Genomic DNA, 17,761 nt, shown 5'->3' with positions numbered 1-17,761 from the left:
TGCTTCAGTGGTAGGGGGTTAATCACCTGTGGAAATCCTTCCTACATATCCTCACGTAGTTACCACGTTTGTTTGAGGGTTTTTTCCTCGTTTTCCTAAGAGATGGGGAAAGGCGGCACAGTATACTTTCCTGTATTTGAATGCCTGGGAATCGAACTTCTTTTATTCTGGACATGGTAAAAGATAAGAAAGCGAAAATGACATAACATGCTCACTAGGAAGGAAGCAGGCTGTCGAGGTCCCATGACAGGATGTGGTTCTCCTCCTGTAGCTTCTCTCCCGGGTCATGCGGTCCAGGACTGGGGATGGCGGGAAGGCCAGAGCGTTTAGGGATCTCTACAACCGTCTTAGAAGGTTCTGAACAACCTTGGCCTGTCTCACTGAATTATGAATCGTGGAAATTTGGATTCTTGATGTTCAAAGGTGGGAGAGTTTTCTGTGTTTGCAAAGGGAAGTGGAGGATAGATTTTTGTAGGACCGTGTAACGTTTTAACATTTGTTGATGTATTAGCACCATTAGAAGCTGTTTCAACCTCGTGACCTGAGAGTGTAATAAAACCTCTCCAATTCGTTCAGCTCTGGTTCGGGAGAATTTGATGATGACCGTCTCTTAGTGCTCTATTAAAGTCTCCTCTTTCCCACTGTCTTTCTTCATGACATCCTGGTATCGGGGTGTAGGGCTCTCAGGGATCCATGGTAAAAATGAATGGCAACCATTGGAGAGTGGACCCTCATTGACAAGCATCGGCTCTCCTCACCCTGACCAGTGTAGCAAGCGGACAGCGCTCCTTTAATTTAACACGTCATCTGCCTGGCAGGGCGCGGGGGGAAATCCGAGGTTCTACTGATCTTACCCCGACATGGGTGCATTCATGAGCCATCCATCATTTTATTGCCAACTGCTGTCAGTTGTGTAGGCACAATTCTGCGCCTCCGTCCTCTCTGGATGCCCACATTTGCATTGCAGTTGGAGACTTTGCAGGAAAGTCTTTGCTTTAGGGGCCCTCGTGCAAACAGGTCCAGACTAGTGCTTGGATATGCATCCACAGTGGGATGCATTGGGAGCGCTGGGAAGAAAGGCAGGCAGATCTTGCATCACCAGGCACTGTTTGCATCTGCATCTCCAGGTGTGCGCCCCCCCACCAGCCCCCCGCCCCACCTCCCCAAGCCTGATGGAGGCTGCAGGGCTGGAGATGGTGCTGGCCTGCAGAGACAGGCCTGAGCTCTGTGGCTTGATGCTTGTCCTTCACAGCACTTCCAACCTCAAAACCTCATAGTGGTTTCTTGTCTGCACATTGCTGACCAGCTCTAGAGAAATTCTGCCTGGAGAAATAAAAATGTAGCTTGGTTGACATCAATGGCAATCAGTAGCTGGTAGAAAAACGTCATTGAAATGGGAACTTTTATGTCTTATATTGGTTTCATTAAAACTCTATATACCATTAGAAAATGCAGCATTTTATACATTTCAATATTAAGTTCTGAAGCAGGCAAAAATATAGGCAATACACAAGGATGTTTATTGTAGCCCCGAGGTTTATGAGATGGCAGGCTGTCAGAATGGTCTGCTCTTAATCTTAATGCATCTTGTGCTTCTACATCCGCTGTTTTTCACACCAGCTACGGTAGAGTCCTTCCTCCAAACCAGACCAGTGGTGCCAACTCTGCAGACATGTGGGTGCAATGTAAGGCAGCCTCGCTCCCCACCCTCACTTCAATGTCTTGAAATTTGCCAGCTTGGGGCGAAGCTCCTGTCTTTGCTGGAACATGAATTTTAAAGATGCTTATTTCAGGTCCTTATGCTTGCCTGGCTATGAGTAACCAAAGCCTTGAGCTGCAGAGGTCATGTTGAGAAAGGGATCGGTCAAGTGATGAAGAAACAAAAGTGATGGTTTTCTGGATTAAATCTGTGGGCTCCTCCTCTCCTCCTTCCATCTCACGAGGTGCTTTCAGGACGGACAGAATCTTCCTTATTAGAATAATCATTTCTTAACCTCATAAAGAACCATCAAGCAAAAGCATGCTTTTTAATGAAATATTAACTCACCACTGTTTGAAACAAGCTTCGACATACATATATAAAAACATGTGACTATCTTTCTGCAAACATACCATTTATTTCATGCTTTTATCTGATTGTGGAGAAGTATTGACACAGCTCTCAGAATAGCTAATTGCACTCTACGGGAGTACATTGCACAAATACAAGCATGAATTACAGGCAAGATATAAAGTATAATTATACATAGGTATAGTTCAAATTTGTTGTCTGCTGTTGCTAGTGAAAATTCACTTTACTCTTTGTTGGCCACAAGGACCATGATGAACACTTAGTTTTAATGAGTAACTCGAGCACTGAAGCCAATATAACACTAGAACATTTATTTCAAGATAATTTTCTTATACAGACATTTACTTATTTGGGACATTTGCAGCAAACGCCATTTCTCTCAGGAACAAATAGAAATTCACTTTGTTCCTGGAGGTTTTGAGAAAGAGGGAGCCAAAAATAGAGAAAAAAAACCAACACCACTTATTTCAAAATTTTGAATATGTTTTATCTGGTAGTTCCACTTCTCAGAATTTACATATTATTCCTTATAATTAGAGAATTGAACAAAGATTTATGTACAAAGGTTATGCTCATGGTTTTACTTATGATTGTGAAAATTAGGACCAAAATAAGCATTTTGGAAAAATGAATAATGTACATGAAAATCATGCTATTAATGAATGATTAATCACATGGAAATGCTCAAAGTATGAGTGAAATGAGCAGATCAAATAACAGCTTGTATGTCACAATCCAAATGGTGTTTTTTAATAGGTATAGAAAAATACTGAATAACCAAAATATTAAGAATGGTATTTCTGGTTGGTAAAATTATGAGCAATTATTATTTTCCTCTTTATACTTTTCTTTCAATTATTTGAGTATTATTTATTGTGTTTTTCTTTTCATCTTTATTGGAGTATAATTACTTTACAATGTTGTGTTAGTTTCTGCTGTACAACAAAGTGAATCAGCTATATGCATACGTATATCCCCATATCCCCTCCCTCTTGAGCCTCCCTTCCACCCTCCCTATCGCACCCCTGTAGGTGGTCACAAAGCACCAAGCTGACCTCCCTGTGCTATGCAGCTGCTTCCCACTAGCTATCTATTTTACATTTGGTAGTGTATATATGTCAGTTCTACTCTCTCACTTCGTCCCAGCTTCCCTTTCCCCGCTCTGTGTCCTCAAGTCCGTTCTCTATGTCTGCGTCTTTATTCCTGTCCTGCCACTAGGTTCATCAGTACGGTTTTTTAAGATTCTATATATATGCTTTAGCATAACGCTATTTGTTTTTCTCTTTCTGACTCACTTCACTCTGTATGACAGACTCTAGGTCCATCCACCTCATTACAAATAACTCAGTTTCGTTCCTTTCTATGGCTGAGTAGTATTCCACTGTATATATGTGCCACATCTTCTTTATCCATTCATCTGTTGATGGACATTTAGGTTGCTTCCATGTCCTGGCTATTGTAAATTGTGCTGCAATGAACATTGTGGTACATGTATCTTTTTGAGAAATCCTCTTTATACTTTACTTAGTTTTTTTAATGTTCCATCATACATGTATGTTTAATTCTACCACTAGGAAAAAAATGTTTTTAAGGAAGGAAAATACCCTATTTTTTAAATGTTTACATTCTACTGATTTTTTTTCAAAAAATCCTTAGTTATCCAATTTGCCAGTAGGATTGAGGTGATACCATTACTTTCTATTCATTTACATATATGAGTTGTGAATCCCTGCTCTAAGAGATAGTTCAAACCCCTTCTCCCCACACTTCACTCTCTTTTCCTTTCTCTCTCCACATCCCCTGTCGTTCCTTATGATCTTCTCTTAATTCGTATGAAAATCAGCTAAAATAGTGACAATGAAAATATTAATAAAATTTCCACCATTATAAGCTTTCAACTCTTCTCTGAGTTATGCTCTTGTTATTATTTCTTTGATCATTTCTCCCTTCCCTTTTCTCCTTTTCCACTTTCTGGAACTTCTCTTCATCATGTATTGAACCTTCTGGATTGCTCTCTAATTTTTAAAATATGTGTTTCTGTGATGAAATAACCAGAACTTACTTTGGTTGTGTCTATTATCTTTTCCTGATCTTGTTTCTCAAGGACAGGACCTCTCTCTCAATCTCTCTCTCTCTGTTTTTACTAATTTTTGTATAGTACAGAACGCTGTGTCTTAAACATAAGGATGTTTCATAAGTCATTTGATGGCAATGATCAAAGTTTGGACCAAAAATATGTTTACAGTTGATAATCAGCTCCAACGGGGAGAGTGTTAGCACAAATAACACAGAGCTGCCATTGAGATCAAATAGAAGAACTGGAAAGGCAAGTCTAAAAAGAATCCTTTGATAGGAGGTGGTTATCTTGAACCAGTGGAACAACAATGAGATTGCTGGGATGGCAAACTCTGTCTCTGTGTCCGACAAGCGAAAAAACAATGGAGCAACTATGAAAGAAGTAAAGCAAAAGCAAATGACTACTTGCTGGTCAAGGAAGGGTACAGGGATACTCAGAGCCCAAGAATAATTCCTACGGGGAAGAGTGGAAAGTGAATGATTTCCAAAATGTGATGTTAATTTTTACTAGTTGCAATCATAGGACTAGATTAATCATAGACACTTTGCTACTTTATTCTTCATATGTGTGTTTTCTGTGTGTGGCTGGGTCTATCATAATGAGTACATATATGCTTATATTTTACAGAATGTTTTCCCCTTTTAATTTTATTTTACCAAAATCTGTTGGGTCTCCTGTGAGGTATATTATTATAAGCTTTGGAGCCATAAAAATCTCCACAGAAGGACCAGAGCTCCAATAGTCACAGACATCATGGAAATCTCTTTGAAGATACATTTTTCTTAACTTTAAAAACTTGGTGGCTCTTTGTTTAGTTTTTTTAAATTATGTATCGTTTATTTTATCCAAATAATACACGACCTAGTTCAGAAAATCAAATAGCACTATAAGGCTTATCATGAGCAAGAGCAGCCGCCTGCTTCCTCCGCTCCATTCTAATTTCTGCTTCCCAAAGGCCGTTGCTTCAATTCATGAAGTTGTTTTCTCTTATCTCCATAAACTGCTGTTCCTCAATATTTCAATTATTCGATTCTATAAAAGACGAGGATTTAACTCACTTACACTGCCCTCCTCACAAACAACCCTCTCCACACACCGCCTCTCTTTTTCTCTTCCCATACTCGCAGTAGAACTCGATATATCACAAATTATGATTTTAAATTTATTTATTTATTTATTTATTTATTTATTTTTGGCTGTGTTGGGTCTTCGTTTCTCTGCGAGGGCTTTCTCTAGTTGCGGCAAGCGGGGGCCACTCTTCATCGCGGTGCGCGGGCCTCTCACTATCGCGGCCTCTCTTGTTGCGGAGCACAGGCTCCAGATACGCAGGCTCAGTAGTCGTGGCTCACAGGCCCAGTTGCTCCGCGGCATGTGGGATCTTCCCAGACCAGGGCTCGAACCTGTGTCCCCTGCATTGGCAGGCAGATTCTCAACCACTGTGCCACCAGGGAAGCCCACAAATTATGATTTTGAAAGTCTTGCATACTTACATGGCTGACTTTTGCATAGTGCCTCACAGTTTAGCGACATAGTATACTATGGTTATATTTCCTTTCTTGTATAACTTTTTGTTTTCCCTGGAATTTATAACTGCCTCTTTTTTTAATTGGTGTTATCTCTGCACCTACTTTCAGTCTATCCTCAACCTTTCTGACCCCGTAGAACTTTCAATATGATCAAGTACATCAAATAATCTATTTTTTATTATTTTCTTTTTTTCTCTCTCTCCCTCTTTCTCTCCTTCCCTCCCTCTCCTCCCACCTCCTACTTCCCTCTTTCTCTTTCTGTTTCTCTCTCTCTCCCTCTCACTCTCTTTCTTTCTTTCCTTCGGTGTCTCTCCTGAAGGCTATATGCTCTTGTGCCAGTATTCTTCTGTCCTACATTTTCTTGGTCTGCTGCTTAACTGAAGTCATACAACTGCCCTTCACCATCATTCTTGGAATATTTCACCCCCTTCTGTGTTGCATTATCTGTTTTTCTTGATCCCTCCTCCTCTTCTTTCTTGGCTTAGTCCCTTAAATTGGTGGAGCACATCCTCAGAGCTTCTTAAGAAATGGTGCACAGGAGACTGTTTTTATGAAAATGATTTTTGAAAATGTCTGTATCCTAACATTTGATTCATAGTTTGCCAGATGTAGAGTTATAGTCAAGAAAACATATTCCATCCGAATTGTAAAGGCATTTCTTCACCATCCTGTGGCTTTCATACTGCTGAGAAATCCAGTGACATCTGGATCCCCCACTCTACATGTGTAACCTGTTTTTTCACTCTGAGAGCTTTTCAAATCTTCTTTTATCCCTGAAATTTCTTTTTGATATGCTTTAATATTAGCCCTTTTTCATTCACTATGTCTGGTACTGTGACTTTTTTTTTTTTAAATTTGGAACTGTGTCCTTAAGATATGTTCTTGTATTATTTCTTTGATCATTTCTCCCTTCCCTTTTCTCTTTTTTTAACTTTCTGGAACTTTTATTCGTCATGTATCAGACATCCTGGATTGTTCTCTAATTTTCATATCTTTTCAATTTTCCATATCTTTGTCCTTTCATTCTACATTCTGTGAGATTTTCTTAACTTTATGCTCCAACTCTAAAATTTAACATTTTATTTTATTTATCACATTTTTAATTTCCATAAGTTCTTCCTTGTTCTCTGATTTACACTTTTTCGATCTAAAGCTATTAATTATCATTTTAAAATTAAGTTTTCTTGTACTCCCTGCTTTGTCTCTGTTTCTCCTAAGCACCATTTTCCGTATGCTCATTTTATTTTTCTTTCTTTCACATTGAAAGCGTTTCTCACATGTTTGTTTATTTAAAGGGTGAGGCACGATAAAGCTAACTAGTTGCTCTGTGCGCTTAGATAGGGCTTGTCGAATGTGGAGCTTCAGTGTAGGGGGATTGAGCTAGAAACCAGCCACTTCCCTGGGCCAGTGTCTACAGATTTTTCCCCCCAGGGCCAGTCAGAAAAGACTGCCTCAACCTCGTTACAGAGAGTTGTAACTCTAGAGGCCGGGTTTCAGGAGCTGAGCAGAGGAAGGGAATCGGCAGGTGGTGGTGATGGTGAGGGGTATCTCACTAAATACTTTGTAGACTTTCACTTAATTTCCCTGTTTTGTATGGCTCCTCAGCCCACCCTCAGCCAGGGCTGGGATGCAGGATTCCAGAGTTTTGTGGCTTCACCTCTCCCAACTCCTTCTTCCAGTCTGGGGCTGTGTATCTGGTCCACCTCTTCATTAAACAGAACTTCAGCCAATTTTCCTTTTGTGTGCACCCCACACCTCCCACCCTGGCATTCAGAGGTGCTTCTGACTCCTGAGATTTTACAGACTCCTTTAACTTGACCCATCTTGCTTTATTTCTGGCTTCCCCCACTGCCGGATTAGATTTAGCTTTCCCTAAACAGCTCAGTCGTTTACCACTCAGCCATCTGATTTTCATCTTCCAGAATTTTGTTGACACCCTGGATGGCTATTTCCATCTCCCACCCTCTTTGTTTTTGGATGCTTATGTCATTTTTATTCCTTTATTGTCACTATACCAGGGAGTTGGAAAATCCAAGACAAATGTGGATGTTAGTCTACCAGAGGCTTCCTTGGCGACTTTCAACATCTTTCTATCTGAATATCGAATACTGTCCGATATTGAAATTTATATGTTACAGCATATTTCACATTATTGCTTCTAACATTTTGGGCTTTAATAGAGCTGATTTCATGAATGCTAAAGTGCTCTCTTGACATAAAATTTACATGTCAAATACATGTGTTCAGAAAGACAGCAGTGTCAACATGACCATCATGCTATTTTAGAATAAGATCTGGTGGTTATAACCATTGAGTGGTTTTTAGAATCTTGAAAATATTGACTTACTTCAAGGACTATAGAAACAATTTAAGTTCCATGACCCTGACTAAGCCAATAGCATCTGGCAACTCAGATGCAAGGTAAAATATTGACAGAACCCTCATCACTGACTTAATCCAGGGCCTCCCAGGTGAGGGGAAACCTGTGGGCAGAAGCACTACCAAATTCCAGATAATAAATGAAATGTTCCAATTCATGGGTATAATAGGTCATTTGCATCCACATACTGGCATATTTTGAAAATCCTGATTGATATTCTGTCAGAGTCTTAGAAATATGAGGCTAAGAGTAAACAGCAGAAAAAGAAAAGTTTTAGGAAAGGAATTCATTTTATAATAGTACTGTGGAAGAAAGAGGTTTTAATTAGCCCCCTATGAGAATACTCTTTAAAGGTTTTGTGGGATGAGAACATTCTTATTTACTGAGGGAGCTTACAACCCGTCAGACAGTGGTTCTGAAACTTTTGTGGGCCTAAGAATCACCTGGGGAAATCGTTCAAGATACAGGGGATCAGATTCCACTGCCAAAGGTGCACAATCAGTAGGTCTACGGTGAGGCTTGGGAAAGTGGATGTTAATAAGCAATCCACCAGCATTTTCTATTGGAGAAATAGTACATAAGGTAACTCTGGAACTACAGTTAAAGCAACCTCTGTTTATTTCATTGCTCAGTATTTGCATGTGCTTAAATTATTGTCCGTGGAACTATAAATTCTGCAAGGTCTCCGACTTGTATCGTTTGAAGTAAGATGGAAAAGTTAGGGTACTCTGTGCTTCCTGGATTTCCTTTTCTTTTTTAGGATAGAGTGATTTTTTTAAGAGATCAAATCCTGTGGATCCTGGTTATGTTTTGTAAATCATAGAATTACTCCTGTTGATTCTCTTAATAGGACAAAGCAGTTCATCCTCTATGCCCCCCGCCACCATGGTGAAGGGTGGAATTTCCCTTTGTCTCCCAGAGAGAGGGTCGGATATTCAGTCCTCTGTTTCAGGACCTGCTGAGGGCCCAGCCTTGTGTGTGCCGAGCTGCTTTCTCGGGATCTGTAGAGAGTGCCATGATATGGAAAAGGCACACATTAAAGGAAGCACAAGGCTTACTGAGGACCTCTTTTAGGACATCTTCCTCAGGGCAAGACTGCTGGCAGGCACATCAGTAGGGTCACAACTTGGGGTTCTGTTTTCTGATGCTGTTACATCAAGAATGGCATCCAAGCACCTTTCCCAGATGTTCCTGGGCTTTGCGGAGGTGTTGCCTTGGCCACATGCTCAGTTTAATTCTACTTCCTGAGTCTTAGATTCCCTTCCTTGCAAAGTCATTCACTGAACCCTAAGCCCCGGCCCAATGCTCCCACTGGGTATCCAGTACATTCACACGTAAGAGAGTAGATCTGGCTTTATTTTCACCCTGACAGGAGCCTACTAGCCTAAGGGTCTATCGCAAGTGTATAAGATTGTGAAACCTGACCAGGCAAACCCTCCCCAAGTGTATTCACTCCTAAAATTCTTAGAATTCTAAATATAGACTAAGAAGATATATCAAAATAGTATCATCTACAGTGTCTGGCAGTATGCAGTCTAGTTGGGGAGATGAGGAGACTTATGAAATAAGTAAATACAAGGCAACAAGTGGTTAAGTTCCATCTTACTAAATTCTACATTAAGGCTCATGGGCAGAGAGAAGGCGAGGGTCAGGGCTGCCGGGAGTAGAAAGGAGAAGCCTCCAAGGGGGAGATAAGCCTTGAGGCAGACCAAGAATAAGTAGGAGTTGGATGCGTGGAAGGTGGTAGAAAGACATTCTGGTGCAGGCAAGGGGTTGTTCCTTGAGAGATGATACAGATTCTGGCCAGTCTGGAGCGAAGGTTACCCTTGGAGAACAGTGAAGCGAAAGGCATGGGAGAACAGCTAGCGGACCTTCTACTATTTGAAGTAGGAGACAGTAAGAATCTCGATCTGGATGTGGCATTTAAATTTTAAGGAAAAACAGACACAGCAGCATTTAGAGGAAAGGAATAACAGAACTTGGTGATTGAATATATGATGAGATGAAAGGGAAATGAATCAAATATTTATGACCATAAGGTTAAATATTAGGGTAGTATAACAGTTTCTGAAAGATGATAAGCATGTCATATATACATCTAAATATCAAAACTTATTTGTATTTAAAAGCAACTCAAACAGTTGTTATCATTTATCTTATTCTGCTGATTTGTATTTCTCATTTGCTAAGGTACAGGTTCCACGCTCTGCAATAGGGTGAAGCAAGCACATAGCACTTTTTTAAAAGTTTGTGTTAAATTGAGCCACAAATAGCTTCTCCTGTGTTTTGTAGTTGGACTTTTTGTTTTTACAAGGGTTTAGTTTTCAATAAATTCATATTATTATGAAAATAGTTGTTTTCATTAGAGTAGTAATAGACTATTATATGTTCCTTTTGCTTAATATTTCTATCATAAGGATTTACTTGGTCACATCTTACCTATGACTCGAAAGTCCTGTCTAAAGATAGCCATTATGCGAGAATATGAGAGGAGCGGGATTCCAAGCTTTCAAACATAGTACATCATCATTCATTAACTACTCATAGCAACTCTGGACTTTTCTTTGAAAAACAAAATGCTGTTTTCCGATACAAAGATATTCTATTATATCTTGGTTTCTGAGCAAGTTTCTATGGAATTCATCTTTTTTATGACACCAAATGGTTTGCATCTGACCCAGTGCGTAAAGAATCAAAATACCTTTTATGAGTTAGTTACATTTCTAATACATTGTCATGATTAGTTAATATGATTCATGAGCTTATGCAGCTTATCTATACATTTTCATTTACTAAAGAGTAAGTATTGACTCCATATAGTATCCAAACTGATAACTCTCATTTATTAATATTATGATTTCCTAGAAGACGTTTTATCAACATACCTGCATTCCCTAATTGCTTTTGCATCCGACACATTTGAAAGTTTATTTGGGCTTCTTTTCTGCACTGGGCTCCAGCCAGTTCATACAAAGGACATTCATGAGCTTCCTAGGCCGCGAATGCTTGCGGTGCCAAGCTGAAGGTAGACAGTGGTGCAAGGAAAAAGGTCATCTCTGGGTGGAGAGAGCAGTGCACCTGAGGCCACTGCTAGTGTTTCTAGGGCCGGGGTGAGAATTGGGAAATGGTCACCCCCTCTGAGCAGATGGGCTGCAGCTGCAGCCCCATACGCATCCCAGGTGTGAAGACAGCCCCCTTGCACCCTCCACTGGACACTGTTGTTCTATTCATGAACCGCATAACCACAGGTTGGGGCTCTGGTACACCTGCTCATTCCCTAAAAGCCACTAAGCGCAGAGCAGAGAGTCAGTTTCTCAGGTCAGTGCAGTAAGAATCCAAGTACCGTGTGCCACGCGGTGCCATGCTGTGCTGTCCCCGGGGGGCCTGGAATGTGAAACCATCAGGTTGAAGGGTGACCAAAGGCCCTGGAATGCAGGGTGGTTCACATCTGACTGTAGAGCAGCCTTCATGACAGACAATGCTAGTTTCAATATCACTTCTTACTAAGATTTTCCTTGCTGTGGCAGAAAAGCCCAGAGAAAATCATTTGGCCTCTCAGAGCTGTGACAGGTGTAGATGTACCAAACTCTAGAGCGGAACTGCCAATAGAAATAGCATACAAACCACAAATACAAACCATGGAATTTTAAAATTTCTATTGGCCACGTTACAAAAGGCCCAAAGAAACAGATAAAATTAATTTTAATATATATATGTATTTTTTAAAAAGCGAATGAATTGACTATTTAAGCCAGGCTTTTATTTTTATTTTTTGTCCGTGACACACAGCATATGGGATCTTCGTTCCCCAACCAGGGATCGAACCCGTGCCCCCTACAGTGGAAGCGGGGAGCTCTAACCACTGGACCGCCAGGGAATCCCCTTAATCTATTTTTATTTAGCCCAATATATGAAAATATGATGTCAAAGAATATAAAAATTATTAATGAGATATTTGACATTGTTTTCTTCATACCAAGTCTTTGAAATCGGGTGTGTCTTTTACACTTACAGCACAACTCAATTTGCACAGGCCACGTTTTGGGTGTTCAATAGCCACACGTGGCTGGTGGCCAGGTGTTGGACGGGGCAGGTCTAAAACAACAATAGCAAAAGTCTGCTCTGTGATCAGAAAGGCGATCGACAGGACCAGAGGTGAAGCAGGATGAAAATGTTTTGGCTGTTTCAGAGCCGCTGATTCTTTATGTCACTTCTTAACAGCTCTGTGACCCTAAACCGGACAGAATAGACTGGACAGAATAGACCGGTGCCTCCCATTGCCCTCCCGACATCCCGAGAGCCACACACAGCAGGCTCTGTGTCCTTGTCATTAGAATTCACCTGCTCTGCGTGGCCCACGGCCTTCAGATACTTCCACAGCCGTTTGTTACCGGGGGCTTCCCTTATTCATTCAAACCCTATTGTCAACATATAACATTCGTGAGCAGCAGCCTTGGGGCCATATAAACATCCTGCGGTGGGTCAGGAGCGCCTGACCTCCTATTAACATGTCAATGAGAGTGGCTGGTGCTCTGGGCTTGTTTTCTAGGGTTTTGATGAGCTTCATTAATTATGTTGAGAAAAAAAGGTGTGCAGCTGGAGAAGAACCCACTTAGCTCCACGCAAACGTGAATAATTGGACAGTTGACAGAGTGTTAAATTGGCGGTCTAGTGAGAGAAACTCGTGAATAAACACAATTCCCCCGAACGCCACAAAGCAGGTACAGTTCTCTTGCCCGGCCACCTGCACCTTCTCTGGACTTGAGAACCGGCTGGTGTGAGCTCGTGTGAGATTAGTTAGGGAGCTGCCCTGGCAGGTCAAGCGTGGACTCTGGAGCTAGGAGGGATATTCACATCCTGCCTTCACGTCTTCGTTACCTGTAGGATCTTGGGCAGATTACATAAGCTCTCTCTGAGCTTTAGTTTTTCCATCTAGAAAATGGGGACTGTAATAATAGGATTGTTGTGACGATTCTGTGTCTTAATTTATGTATAGCATTTAGAATAGTATCAGACCCATTATATGTACTATATGCATTTTTTAAAATGTAAAACATTAATCATACCATAAGCTATCCATACCTTGTTAATCCTCTAGGAGAGTATAACTGTGTTTCAGTTTTCCTCTAAGCTAACTTCATTCATTCATTCATTCATTCATTCAGTAGACATTGATTATATACCTGAAATATCTAGGTATTGGGCATACAAAGATGGAAAGATTCTGGGAGAAACATATTATCATATATATGAAAATCATGTAGACAGGGACTGCAAACAAAATGGCAAAAGTGTATTAATATTCTCTTTTAAAAACCCGCTATTAGCAAGCTTTAAGTGCTGATAAAAAGAGTTTTCTTTCATCCTGGCCACGACAAGATTGTTCCTCCTGCAATTACCTCTGTTTGAAATTAAAATCACTTGTCATATTTTAACATACAATATGAATATGTATACTTTTTGTTCATTTCTGTTAAGTGAGCAAAAACACCTCAAGAGAAAATCTTGCTACTTCCCCATCCCTTACCTTAGAGGTCTCTTAGACTATTTGAGGCCTGATTATTTCTAGAATCTTACTATATGGCAAAAATCATTGGTCTTTGTCAAAATCAGTAGCTTAAAAGGAGATGGGATTTAATTCAAATGAACACTTAGAACATCTAACCTTCTTGTGTATTAGGAGCAGGTAAACAAGTATTCCCAAAATAATGAAAACTATTATTACTCTAAAACTGCTTTTTTCTTTCTTTCTCTCTCTCTCTCTCTCTCTCTCTCTCTCTCTGGGGAGTTGGTTAGAGTAAAACAGGCATTTTAGTAAAACTTTTAAAACTTAACTCCAGCTTAGCATGAATCTTTGCTTCTTATTTTCTTGGTTTGTCTTTGTTGATGTTTTTATTTGGGGGCTGGCTGAGCCAAAGGGTCAGAAATCTGCCTTTGACCCCACCTCTTGGCATTCTGGTTTTGGTGTATGCGTAGTTTTGAGTTTTTCTATGCTGGTTGTATTTCTATTAAACCCCTGGTTGGTGTAAAAAATAAATAAATAAATTAAAAAAAAATAAAAATAAAACTTAACTCCAAAATAAATAAGAGCTCTATTGGAAATTTTACTATATTAGTTCTCTATCGATATGTAACACATTACACCCGAAATCTAGCAGCTTAAAAGAACAAGCAGTCCTGAGGAAATCCAGGAGCAGCTTAGCTGGGTGGCTGTGGCTCAAGATCTCTTATAAGGTCGCAGTCCCATTGTCAGCTGGACCGCAGTCATCTGAAGGCTGGACGAGGGCTGGAGGATCTGCCCCCCGGGGACTCCCTCACATGGCAGCTGGCCGGACGCCTCAGTTCCTCACTACATGGATCTCTCCACAGGGCTTCTTGAGTGTTCTCAGAACATGGCAGCTGGCTTCCCCAGAGTGAGTGATTCAGGAGAAAGCCAGGAGGAAGGCACCATACATTGTATGACATAGTACTGAAGTCACACACCTTTGCCTCTTCATTATTCTATTTCTTTGAGGCAGATCATTAAGTCCAGTCACCTTCTAGAGGAGTGGAATTAGTTCTCCCCTCTGAATGGAGTGTCACAAATTTGTGGACATATTTGTGGACACCATAATTACCATGAAAGGCTTTTGACATTTCATAAGGTGCTTAAGTGGTGTCGGCACAGAGATGCTGAGGGTGGGGAAAACTGAGCTGGCAAAGACGAGCGGACCCATCTGGTGGGTATGTGGGTCGGCGTGGTGTCCAGAGTTGGGGAGGGGAGGGGAGGGAGGAGGCGGGAAATCATAGGCTCCAACACGCCAGAAATTTGCTTCTTTTTATTTTGCAGCCCCGGTCCTAATATCAAATATGCCTTGTGGCAGAGAATTAATGTAGAATTCTGAGGTCCAGTGCGAAGAAGCCTTTGCTTTTACTTAAAGCAGGAAATATAATTTTAGAAGACCTAGCATCTGAGCTATTATCTCGTTGACACTAAACCCAACCTTGTTAGTTATGTGATTTTTTTGCTTCTGCTTTAAGAATTCTTTCCCTCATCTTTTCACTTGAAGGCATTTATTGTTTCTGTCCTGGGGCTTCTATCCTATGGCTTCTATCCTTGCCCTCGTCCTCTGTGCTGTGTTTCCCACTGAAGTATTTCTCCCTGAAAGCCATTTCGTGCTGACGCTGCAGTTCCACGGCACCTCGGAGTTCCTCCAGCACATCCTTCGTTTCCTCCGTCTTCCATCTTATGACCTGGGTGCTGCCGTTAGTCACGTTGTAGCTTCCTATTATTGCATATTACAGGGGCCAAAGCCCACAGTGCCCCCATGCTGTCCACTCAGTCATCTCTCTCCACATTTGTATTATTCACAGCAAGATGCGTGCATGCAAATCCTTTAAGTCCTTCGGGCTTTGCTTTCCATTTCCCCTTCAAATATGAATCACCTAGCAACATTTCCTGAGGACCAACTGCACAAGAACGAAGCTATATTTCCGTTACTGTGAGCATCACAAAGGATGTAAAAGGCATGGTCCCTGCCCTTAAGAAGTTTATCCTCTAGTAAAAGCTGGATTTAAAAAAAAAAAAAATTTAAGTAATAACAGCATACAGATTCCTATTTATATTCAATAGAGTGACATGTTGTCCAAGTTACAGTGATGAAATTCAAAGGTTATTCTTTTGTATACCTTTTAATAGAGAAAACTAGCCGTCTTTTGGATTAAGTAAATGCATGTGCCTTGATGAGAAATACTGCTACAAGAAAATCATTCAGTGGGGTTGACTTCCTAGTATTGTAAATACATTCCACCCAATCTGGTGAAAAATGTGTTTTTGAAACGAAAATAAAGCAAGCATTTATGAATAATCTGTACAAAAGATACACCCTATTAATGTAATATATAATTAGCTACAACTAGTAACTGAAATATAAGCAGAAGGAAAACTTATTCATGTTCTAGTTTTTCTTCTGTTTTGAAAGACATCAGCCCTGTGCTTTGATGTACGTTACTTTTAACGGACTGTTCAGGAAAAGGGAATCAGGGAATTGTGGGCTGCCAAGAGCTGATAAGGAATAAAAAGTATAAGTTGAGGAGCAGCAAAAGATGGGGCCTTGGGAGGGGGCTGAGGCAGTGAGGAAGCCCTTTGGAGCTCGTTACTGAGATCTAACCTGTGATACAAGAAGCAATGGGTAGTCATTGTAGGTTTCTGAAAAGAGGAGGGTACTATCTTGATCCAAGTGATTGGCAGGAGAGATGCTGGGAAACAGCACACCTGGAACAAAATAATCAGGACCTGACTGATAGGACCCGGGAAATAGATCCAAAGAAAAAGTAAGAGGTGTGAAAGTGACCATGGGCATGAGCTGGGACAAATAAGGAAAACAGGAGTGAAATTTCACTTCGGAGAGCCATCAGTTACAGGTAAAGGGAGAGTTGTCCAAAGGGAATAGTTTGAACGCTATTTAGCATACTTGTCAGTTGGACATTCCATTTTCAGTGGAGGAATAAAGGACTAAAACTGTGGATTTTAGGTTTATTTACACCCAGGTGGTAGTTGAAACCATGAGTTGATGAACCACTTCTTGAGGGAAGTTGTACAAGAGAAAAACTATATAACGTCTAGCACTAGATCTAGAGATAGCTAGAATTAATGACTGGGGAAAAATGACAAGCATACAAGAAATACCTGTTGCATGTATGTGTGCATTGCATGAGTGTATATGTACATGTGTATTTGTGTATATACACACATATATTTACTCGAAAAATATCTGAAAACACATTCATCCTGATGTTAAACCTAGTTAGTTTTAACTGCTGGAATTATAAATAAATGGCATTTCTTCTCTTTTTCCCTGCTTTCTTTTTTGCTTATCTGTATTTCCTGATTTTTCCGGTTGAAGATGTAGCACTTGTATAACTTTCCGCATAAGGAGAAATCATTTTTAAGTCCTTGGGGAAATGAAAGAGATAGGAATAGAATTTTCAAGGTCAGAATAAAAGGGAATCTTGAAATAATGGTCTCAAGGTGAGGAAACTAAGACCCCCAATAGTTGTGTGATTTATTACTAAGCTTTCAAAATAAGAGTATGAATTTTTTAAAGCTGGGACTTAAAATGTATACATGTCAAGGAGAAGAACTGAGTTATCTTCTCTTCTAGAACCTGGATTGATTCAAAGCAGTGGTTGTCAACTAGGGATAATTTTGTTTCCGCGTGCCCCGGTGGCCAGTTGACAACATCTGGAGACGTTTTTGGTTGTCACAACTAGGGGAGGGGAGGCTGCTACTGGCCTCTAGTAGGTAGAGACCAGGGGCACTGCTAAACATCCTACAGTGCACAGGACAGGCTCCCACAGCAAAGAATTCTCCAGTTCAAAATGTCAATAATACCGCAGTTGAGAAACTCCGATCTAAAGGGTGGTGCGTATTAATAGCTACCATCCGTGCAATGCTTTGTGTGCCAAGATCTGTGCTGTGCTAAGCACTTAACATGAATCATTGCATGTCATCTTCAGATATCCTGGAAACTCAGACATACGAAGTTAAGTAACCTCTTCAAGGTCACACAGTCGGCATTGGAACTAGGAACTAAAAGAAACTCTGTTTGAACCCAAACCTGAGCTCTTAAACATTATGCAATTTTGCCTTCAGGTTGACACTCACAGAATGAAATGGGAACAAGAAAGCCATCTGAAGATCATGTCTGACATTCTGGTCTCATTTT

General features: G+C 40.6%; 1 protein-coding gene across 5 annotated transcripts in view; it reads left to right on the top strand.

The window, feature by feature from the left end:
* MAML3 (mastermind like transcriptional coactivator 3) overlaps nucleotides 1-17,761 on the top strand; it is a 615,614-nt gene that overhangs the window by 440,365 nt on the left and 157,488 nt on the right. The window lies entirely within an intron of this gene.

Source organism: Balaenoptera physalus (genome assembly GCF_965194825.1).
Source record: "Balaenoptera physalus genome assembly, chromosome: 5".
NCBI classification, from domain to species: domain Eukaryota; kingdom Metazoa; phylum Chordata; class Mammalia; order Artiodactyla; family Balaenopteridae; genus Balaenoptera; species Balaenoptera physalus.
The sequence above is the reverse complement of the archived record's forward strand: the minus strand, read 5'-3'. Positions and strand labels throughout refer to the sequence as shown.